Source organism: Oncorhynchus kisutch, linkage group LG2, assembly GCF_002021735.2.
Source record: "Oncorhynchus kisutch isolate 150728-3 linkage group LG2, Okis_V2, whole genome shotgun sequence".
NCBI classification, from domain to species: Eukaryota; Metazoa; Chordata; class Actinopteri; order Salmoniformes; family Salmonidae; genus Oncorhynchus; species Oncorhynchus kisutch.
This window is the reverse complement of record NC_034175.2, coordinates 43,449,818-43,458,520: the sequence shown is the minus strand read 5'-3', so window position 1 is coordinate 43,458,520 and position 8,703 is coordinate 43,449,818. Positions and strand designations below refer to the sequence as shown.

The following is an 8,703-nucleotide window of genomic DNA, read 5'->3' as shown; positions in this document are numbered from 1 at the left end:
TTGGTTTTGGAGGCGACCAGAGAGATATACCTGCTGGAGTGCGTGCTACAGGTGGGTGCTGCTATGGTGACCAGCGAGCTGAGATAAGGGGGGATAAGGGGGGACTTACCTAGCAGGGTCTTGTAGATGACCTGGAGCCAGGGGGTTTGGCGACGAGTATGAAGCGAGGGCCAGCCAACGAGAGCGTACAGGTCGCACTGGTGGGTAGTATATGGGGCATGGGTGACAAAACAGATGGCACTGTGATAGACTGCATCCAATTTATTGAGTAGGGTATTGTAGGCTATTTTGTAAATGACATCGCCAAAGTCAAGGATCGGTAGGATGGTCAGTTTTACGAGCGTATGTTTGGCAGCATGAGTGAAGGATGCTTTATTGCGAAATAGGAAGCCAATTCTAGATTTAACTTTGGATTGGAGATGTTTGATGTGAGTCTGGAAGGAGAGTTTACAGTCTAACCAGACACCTAGGTATTTGTAGTTGTCCACATATTCTAAGTCAGAACCGTCCAGAGTAGTGATGCTGGACGTGCGGGCAGCTGCAGGCAGCGATCAGTTGATAGTGACCTGATTTGTAACTATGAACATTATTTTGTCAAACAGATTGTGAACCCAAAAGTGTATTTTTGATTCTAGAGTTGGAAGAAAATAGAATAATTATTTGGTTAGGGTGTAGGGGCAGATTTATGTTATTAAATAGATTTTATTATCTATTTACTTTATTTAGTCTGATCAGTGGAACAATTCTCATTCTTAACAATGGGCTAAAATATATGGTAATTACTGTGCTTGTCAGCAAGAACAATACTGTTATTCCCCAAACGTATTTTATTATTCCACTTCTTCCCAATTTTTCCAGTGTAATCACATATTTGAAATATGATATGCCAACTTCTGTCTTTGAAAATGAATGATATGAGGCTGGGGGCAGGCAGCTGCAGGCAGCAATCAGTTGAAAAGCATGCATATAGTTTAACTTGTATTTAAGAGCAGTTGCAGACCATGGAAGGAGAGTTGTATGGCATTGAAGCTCGTCTGGAGGGTTGGTAACACAGTGTCCAAAGAAGGGCCAGAAGTATACAGAATGGTGTCGTCTGCGTAGAGGTGGATTAGAGACTCACCAGCAGCAAGAGTGACATCATTGATGTGTACTGAGAAGAGAGTCGGCCCAAGAATTGAACCCTGTGGCACCCCCATAGAGACTGCCAGAGGCCCGGACAACAGGCCCTCCGATTTGTCACACTGAACTCTATCTGAGAAGTAGTTGGTGAAACAGGCGAGGCAGTCATTTGAGAAACCAAGGCTATTGAGTCTGCCGATAAGAATGTGGTGATTGACAGAGTAGAAAAGCCTTGGCCAGGTCAATGAAGACGGCTGCACAGTACTGTCTTTTATAGATGGCAGTTGTGATATTGTTTAGGACCTTGAGCGTGGCTGAGGTGCACCCATGACCAGCTCGGAAACCAGTTTGCATAGCGGAGAAGGTACAGTGGGATTCAAAATGGTCGGCGATCTGTTTGTTAACTTGGCTTTCGAAGACTTTAGAAAGGCAGGGCAGGATAGATATGGGTCTGTAACAGTTTAGGTCTAGAGTGTCTCCCCCTTTGAAGAGGGGGATGACTGCGGCAGCTTTCCTATCTTTAGGGTTCTCAGACGATACGAAAGAGAGGTTGAACAGGCTAGTAATAGGGTTTGCAACAATTACGGCAGATACATTTTCACCCGCAACGTAATTTTCAAAGTAGCCCAATTTTTCAGGAAAACTGTGGACATGGCAACAATGGATGGCACTTTTTTACAAATGTGGCCATGTGTAGGTTGTCTAGTATATCATGGGCAGGATAGGCTCTAACAATGGGAATTCCTACAACACCTACAACAGTATCATCGGTAAATTGTGACTGACTGACTGATCTACAAATAATAGTAGTTATTTATGATGCAAGGTTCTTTTTAGATCAATAAGTCAAAGGTCGCCTTCACTTTCGGCTGCAATGTCGAACAAACCCAAAGTGTCACTTGCTACATCATCATGATGATGCAAAATGGATCATCATGATGATGTGGTTGGTGACACTTTACTTCTCGAAAGTCCAATATCTTGAAAACTTGACTGCTGGCATGCAAAACATTTTGGGACTGTTCCCCAAACTGTATGTCATTGTGTATTTGCATTTAGACAATCATTAAAATGTAGGTTGTTTCTTACATGGTTTTCCCAATCCATAGGCTAAATGAGAGGATCACGACCCCTTACCTAGCCTCAGTGGCTATGGGTTGGGACAGGGTTCCATGCAGACTAAACAGCAGAGGGGGATGCTCCTTTGGGACTTCTTTCAGCATAACATGTGGTATGTGTTTGCACATCTATTATTTTCATTCAGTCCCATTTTCAATGTGAAGTCTGAAGTTGATAATATACTGTGTCAAATGGCACAGCAGTGTATTTTGGATCAAGCATACATTCATGTTAAAATTTGTAAAACGTATTTGAGATGGGTGTCCCTTCCACGGGACTGTTGAGCTAACGTAGGCTAATGCGATCAGCATGAGGTTGTAAGTAACAAGAACATTTCCCAGGACATAGATATATCTGATATTGGCAGAAAGCTTACATTTTTGTTAATCTAACTGCGCTGTCCAATTTACAGTAGCTGTTACAGTGAAAGAATACCATTCTATTGTTTGAGGAGAGTGCATCATTTTGAACATGAAAAGTTATTAATAAACATATTAGGCACATTCGTGCAGTCTTGATACAAACATTTTAACTGCAATGCAATGGTTCATTGGATCAGTCTAAAACGTTGCACATACACTGCTGCCATCTAGTGGACAAAGTCCAAATTGCACCTGGGCTGGAATAATTCATTATAGCCTTTATCTTGCATTTCAAAGATGAAGGTACAAAAACATTACAAAATAACGTTTTTTTTCTTCTTTGTGTAATCTTTTACCAGATCTATTCTGTTATATTCTCCTACATTCCTTTCACATTTCCACAAAGTTCAAAGTGTTTTCTTTCAAATGGTACCAAGAAAATGCATATCCTTATTCAGGGCCTGAGCTATGGGCAGTTAGATTTGGGTATGTCGTTATAGGCGAAAATTGGGAAAAAGGGGCGTATCCTTAAGAGGTTGTGAAATGGTCTGAGGAAGAAAAAGACAAAGCCAGACGAGAATACACAATCTATTAGAAGAGCAAGGTAACCCTTTTCTAAACGTTCCTAGCAAATTCTGTTCTTAATTTTGATTGTATGAAAACTAATAATTATGTAGTATTTCTTCTTCCTACCCACTCAGGCAAATATGACATAGACGCCTGTAAATACTGAGACAGGTTTTATGAGATGCACCAGGACAAGTTCTTTAAAGATCGCAAGTGGCTGTTCTTGGAGTTCTGAGAGCTTCTTTCTTTAGGGCCAGAGAGCAGTGCTACTGAGGAAAGACAGTGTGGGCTGCGGGCTCCATGCCCAGAGCCTGGTGTGTCCTGCAGGGACACAGAGATGGGGCAGCATGCACCCACTCACCAGCACATAGATCCACAGACAAGTGATTGCCAACAGTCCTGTAACCAAGATGGGAGAGACACTGCAGTGGCTGCAAGGCAGACCAGCTCTTTCCCAGGCGAACATGCAACTTTCAGGATCTTATAGACATTTTCATCTAGCTTTAATCTCTCATCCACTACACAGTTCAAATATTATGTAGTTAGAATAAATGGTAAGATGCATGAACTCTTGTAACCTGTGTTGATTTCACTGGCTCATATGCTGTATGTGGGGCTGGTAACAGTGTGTTTCCTATTGTCAGCTCTATTAAGTACAACATTATACATATTTTATCCAGTCTAAATGATGCATTTTATACACTCTGATCAGAAACATGTATTGATGCATGACGTCAAACTGAGTCTGTGGGGTTAAATGGTTTTCTTTTCTTACTCATTTAAGAATAAGGTTGTCTTTGTTGATGGCAAATGTTTTGATATTTGCTTTGTTATGCAGACCACCTGTGCTAAAGCATGATGTCATCTTACATAGAATATTTTGTCCAGAGGGCTTGGCCAGCCTAGGGGAGGAAAATAATGAGGAGGAAGTGTTTAACCTTTATCTGCATGCATAATCCTATGAATGACTCTTGAATTATATGGAGTGTATGTTATCTGATAGCAAATATATTAGTCCCTCAGTCTACCTGCCTGGTGTGTGATTAAGAGCAATTTGATCAGGAAATATTTACTGACTACTACAGTTAAGTCACTGAATGCCAATCGATTAAATCTACGTGTCATTATACAATTAAATATTGTATCACTACTCCATTTTGTTTTGGTGTTTGTTGTGAAAATGATATGAAATTAACCTGACAAGTTCCCTCTATGTTGTTGCTGTCTTGCAGAGACAGGGGCATTCTTATACTGCTGGTACTTTAGCCTCACTCTATCTGTAATGAATACTCAGGGAGAAAAAAGGTGTAGATTCACGGGCAGAGGCCGGCAGGGGTTTATTTCGCCTTTGCAGAAGGCAGGAATCGTGGTCACAGGCAGGCAATGGTCATACACAGGTAGGCAAACAAGCAGGCGAATCAAAACTAGGACTGAAGGCTATAACTTGTTCTTACAAACGAGCTAGGAAACGGCTTAGTAGAGTCAAAACGAACAATGCCTAAAAATGCACAAAGAGAATGAACTGAACTAAATAAGGAGCTGATGAGACCAGTTGAGTAACTAACACAGGTGAAATCAATAAACAAAAATGAAAGACAGGGCTACGTTCAAGAACACAAAGAAACAGAACACAAGGTTGACTAAGAAAATAAATACAGAACCTTGCACTGTCCAGCTGGTCAAGGTAAGATACAATTTTCCAAACAAGTGAGATTCATACAATCAAACATTGGAAATTACATCATTACAAACAGATTGAAATATGGTTGAAGTTACATTGTTACAAAAACGTTCAAATCTGCTTGAAATTACATCACGACAAACAGGCATTTTTCACATATTGTGATTATCCTTCTCTACCCAAAATGTCTGCTATCACACCTTTCTTGCTTTGATGCCTGGTGGACATTTGATGCTCTTGCAATGGACTGTCTTTTATCAAATGGCCATGATCAGCAGTCCAGGCATTATTGTACAGAATCCTTCAGTGCAAAACGGCGCTGAGAGATGCAGAACAGAGCAATCTACCAGGAACAGACTGTGTGTCCTCATTAGAGGTTGTTACATTTATCCTTATCTGTTGCCAGTTGCTTTGCAATTTATGGGTGCAATTCTTTCCAAGACTATTTAAGAGCTTAACATGATGTTGCTCAATTAATGCAATCTACTCATGAAACACTAGGAAACGGCTAGTTTGTTCACATTGCTAATTCTATTGCCGGTTGAGTAACTACCTCATAATAGCTAAATTATCTCAATCTTTCAGACTACACTGTAATGTACTGGTGTGTTTATGGGTGCCTTCAGTTATATGCACCTTTTAGTGGTGATTTAGTCTAAGGTCTTGCCACTACAGAGTCATTTTTGGGGAGGGGAGTACTTCAGTTTCCATAGCAACTCCTCTTGAGACTTGCAGTAAAATGATCTGTCTGCAGGTTTTGAAGAGCACTTTTAACCTAGGAATGGTAATGCCTTTTTCAGCTACTGTAATAAATAAGTGAATAATAGTTTTTTATTCAAAATTGCTTACATTAAACATGGCTGTTTTTCTTCTAAGGATGAAAATAATGAATTTTCACATAATGCCTAATCTGTGGGTTTATGTAACTATACTGTAGGACTGCAGGTCTTTGAGGAGCTTGTCAGTACATTCAGGGGCATATTTTTCTGCATTTCAATTAGGTTTGAATTAAGCAAGAATTTTTGCTTATCCAAATTGCCATCATAAGAGCTCAACAGTAGGTTTTTAAGTTATCCACTACATTTAACCAATGAATGAGTTGAATTGTAACATATCGATGTGACAAGGTGGACTCCTTTCCCTTCCTTTCACTGAGCCTGGATGTTATTCTGCTGGTTTTCGTGCTCTTCTCCATTCACCTGAGTGGTAGGTGAAGGTTAGGAGACAAAGGCAGGAGCGCTCACTCCCATCACCTGCCAGCCCCCCACCCAAACCCCCCATCCCTCCCCCTTTCCCTATACTTTGTCTGAATGTCCTTACTAACCCAACCCCCTCCACCCTCCAAAAACAGGCCCTCTAAAGGCGTCCGCATGCTTCCCAGGTTCTTGGAAGAACCCCAAAGGAGGTGGGGTTCAGCGAGGAACCTCCTGGGGGTTCTTGAAGGAACCTAACTGCCCAACTGAAACATTTGGATTTGAAATGACAGCAGGTGCAGAGACTTAACTGAAAAATGTAAAGATCTCCTCAATATAAGGTAAGGTTTCTCCCTTGTATGATCTAAATTGATACTGTTTTATGATACCATATATATTTTCATATTTGCACAAATGGCAGTGTTTTCTCCCTTTGAAAATGATTTCTAAAACAGAAAATGGACACAATTTAATGGATATCAACCAACAAAGAGGTGTAAGAATATGTTAGTCTGCAGTATGTGTTAGTATGTGTAAGAATATGTTAGTCTGCAGTATGTGTTAGTATGTGTAAGAATATGTTAGTCTGCAGTATGTGTTAGTATGTGTAAGAATATGTTAGTCTGCAGTATGTGTTAGTATGTGTTAGTATGTGTAAGAATATGTTAGTCTGCAGTATGTGTTAGTATGTGTAAGAATATGTAAGAATATGTTAGTCTGCAGGTATACTGCAGGTATACTGAACAGGAGGCACACAAAGGCATGTACAATCGGTATTGGTATGTTGTGCAGATACTATCTATCATCTATAGTTAATTATAGTTTCTCTTTAAAACCTTCTAGGACTCAGTCACAGAAGCCTTCCTTACCTCTTCAATTAAATGAAAATCAAAGAGGTCTCTGCATTATACATTATACATAGACTACCGTTTAAAAGTTTGGGGTCACTTAGAAATGTCCTTGATTTTGAGAGAAAATGACATTTTTTGTCCATTAAAATAACATCAAATTGATCAGAATTACAGTGTAGACATTATTGATGTTGTAAATGACTATTGTAACTGGAAACAGCAGATTTTTGATATATCTACACAGGTGTACAGAGGCCCATGCTGTATCACATCTGGATGTGATTGGGAGTCCCATAAGGGAGGAGCACAACTGGCCCAGCGTCGTCCGTTGTAGGCCGTCATTGTAAGTAACAATTAGTTCATAACTGACTTGTCTAGTTAAATAAAGGTTAAATCAAAAATAACATATGGACAAGTTATTTGTATAAAAAACATTATCTAAAGTGAACAGTTTTTAAAAATTCACATTTACCACAAAAACAAGGAATGAGTATTGCCATGTGCACGTTTTGTTAATCATCTGTATATTTGCAATTTTTTGGATTCACACACTTCACCCTCCCTACACCTCTGATGAATATAACAAGAAATCTGTTCGATCACCATGCACTGCAAAATCATTCTGGCTATGGATATAGAGAACATCAACACATTAACATCAACATGCCAGAGGATATACCAATTGGACTTGTGACTCGACTGGGAGTATACCTCATATTTAGATTTTTTAATTCTGCTTTGCCACTAAAATCATAATAAACACTGACAGCTGAAATATTGTGTTATTGTCGTTATAGTTATGCATATTATTATTAATAATAAGGGAGGGGGGAGTTAAAAAATGTACCCAAAAAGGTTCTTCAGAAGGTTCTTAGAGGATCTATTAAAAGGGGTCTTTTGAAGAACCATGCCGTTTACAGAGGAGTATAGAGTGCAGTGATGGCAAATCTGATGGCCGAATGATAAAAAACATCTAGCCGCTCGAGAGCACCCTTACCTGCCAATCTATAAATTACGTCACCGTAATCTAACATGGGTAGGATGGTTAGTTTGGGTTAGTTTGGCAGCTGGGGTGAAAGAGGAGCGATTACGATAGAGGAAACAAAGTCTAGATTTAACTTTAGCATGCAGCTTTGATAAGTGCTGAAAGAAGGACACTGTACCGTCTATCCATAATCCCAAGTACTTGTATGAGGTGACTACCTCAAGCTCTAAACCCTCAGACGTAGTAATCACACCTCTGGGGAGAGGGGCATTCTTCTTACCAAACCACATTACCTTTGTTTTGGAGGTGTTCAGAACAAGGTTAAGGGCAGAGAAGCTTTTGTTGTAGAACATTTAACACACAATCCAGGGAAGGGCCATAAGTATAAGACTGTAACATCTGCATATAAATGGATGATAGAGCTTTTTTACTGCCTAAGCTATGTTGTTGATGTAAATTGAGAAGAGTGTGGGGCCTAGGATCGAGCCTTGGGGTACAGGAGTGGCTGCGATAACAGATGTTCTGACTTTATACACTGCACTCTTTGAGAGAAGTAGTTAGCAAACCAGGTCAAAGACCCCTCAGAGACACCAATACTCGTTAGCCGGCCCACAAGAATGGAATGTTTTACCATATCAAAAGCTTTGGCCAAGTCAATAAAAATATCAGCACAACATTGCTTTGAATCAAGGACAGTGGTGACATCACTGAGGACTTTGAAGGTTGCATTTACACATCCATAACCTGAGCGGAAACTAGATTGCATACCAGAGAGAATAGCATAGACATCAAGAAAGCCAGTCAGTTGATTATTGAGTTTTTTTAA

General features: G+C 40.0%; 1 pseudogene; it reads left to right on the top strand.

Moving 5' to 3' along the window:
- The first annotated feature begins 2,208 nt into the window (after window positions 1–2,208).
- Window positions 2,209–4,254, top strand: LOC109904245 (mRNA N(3)-methylcytidine methyltransferase METTL8-like; annotated as a pseudogene).
- The last annotated feature ends 4,449 nt before the right edge of the window (window positions 4,255–8,703 follow it).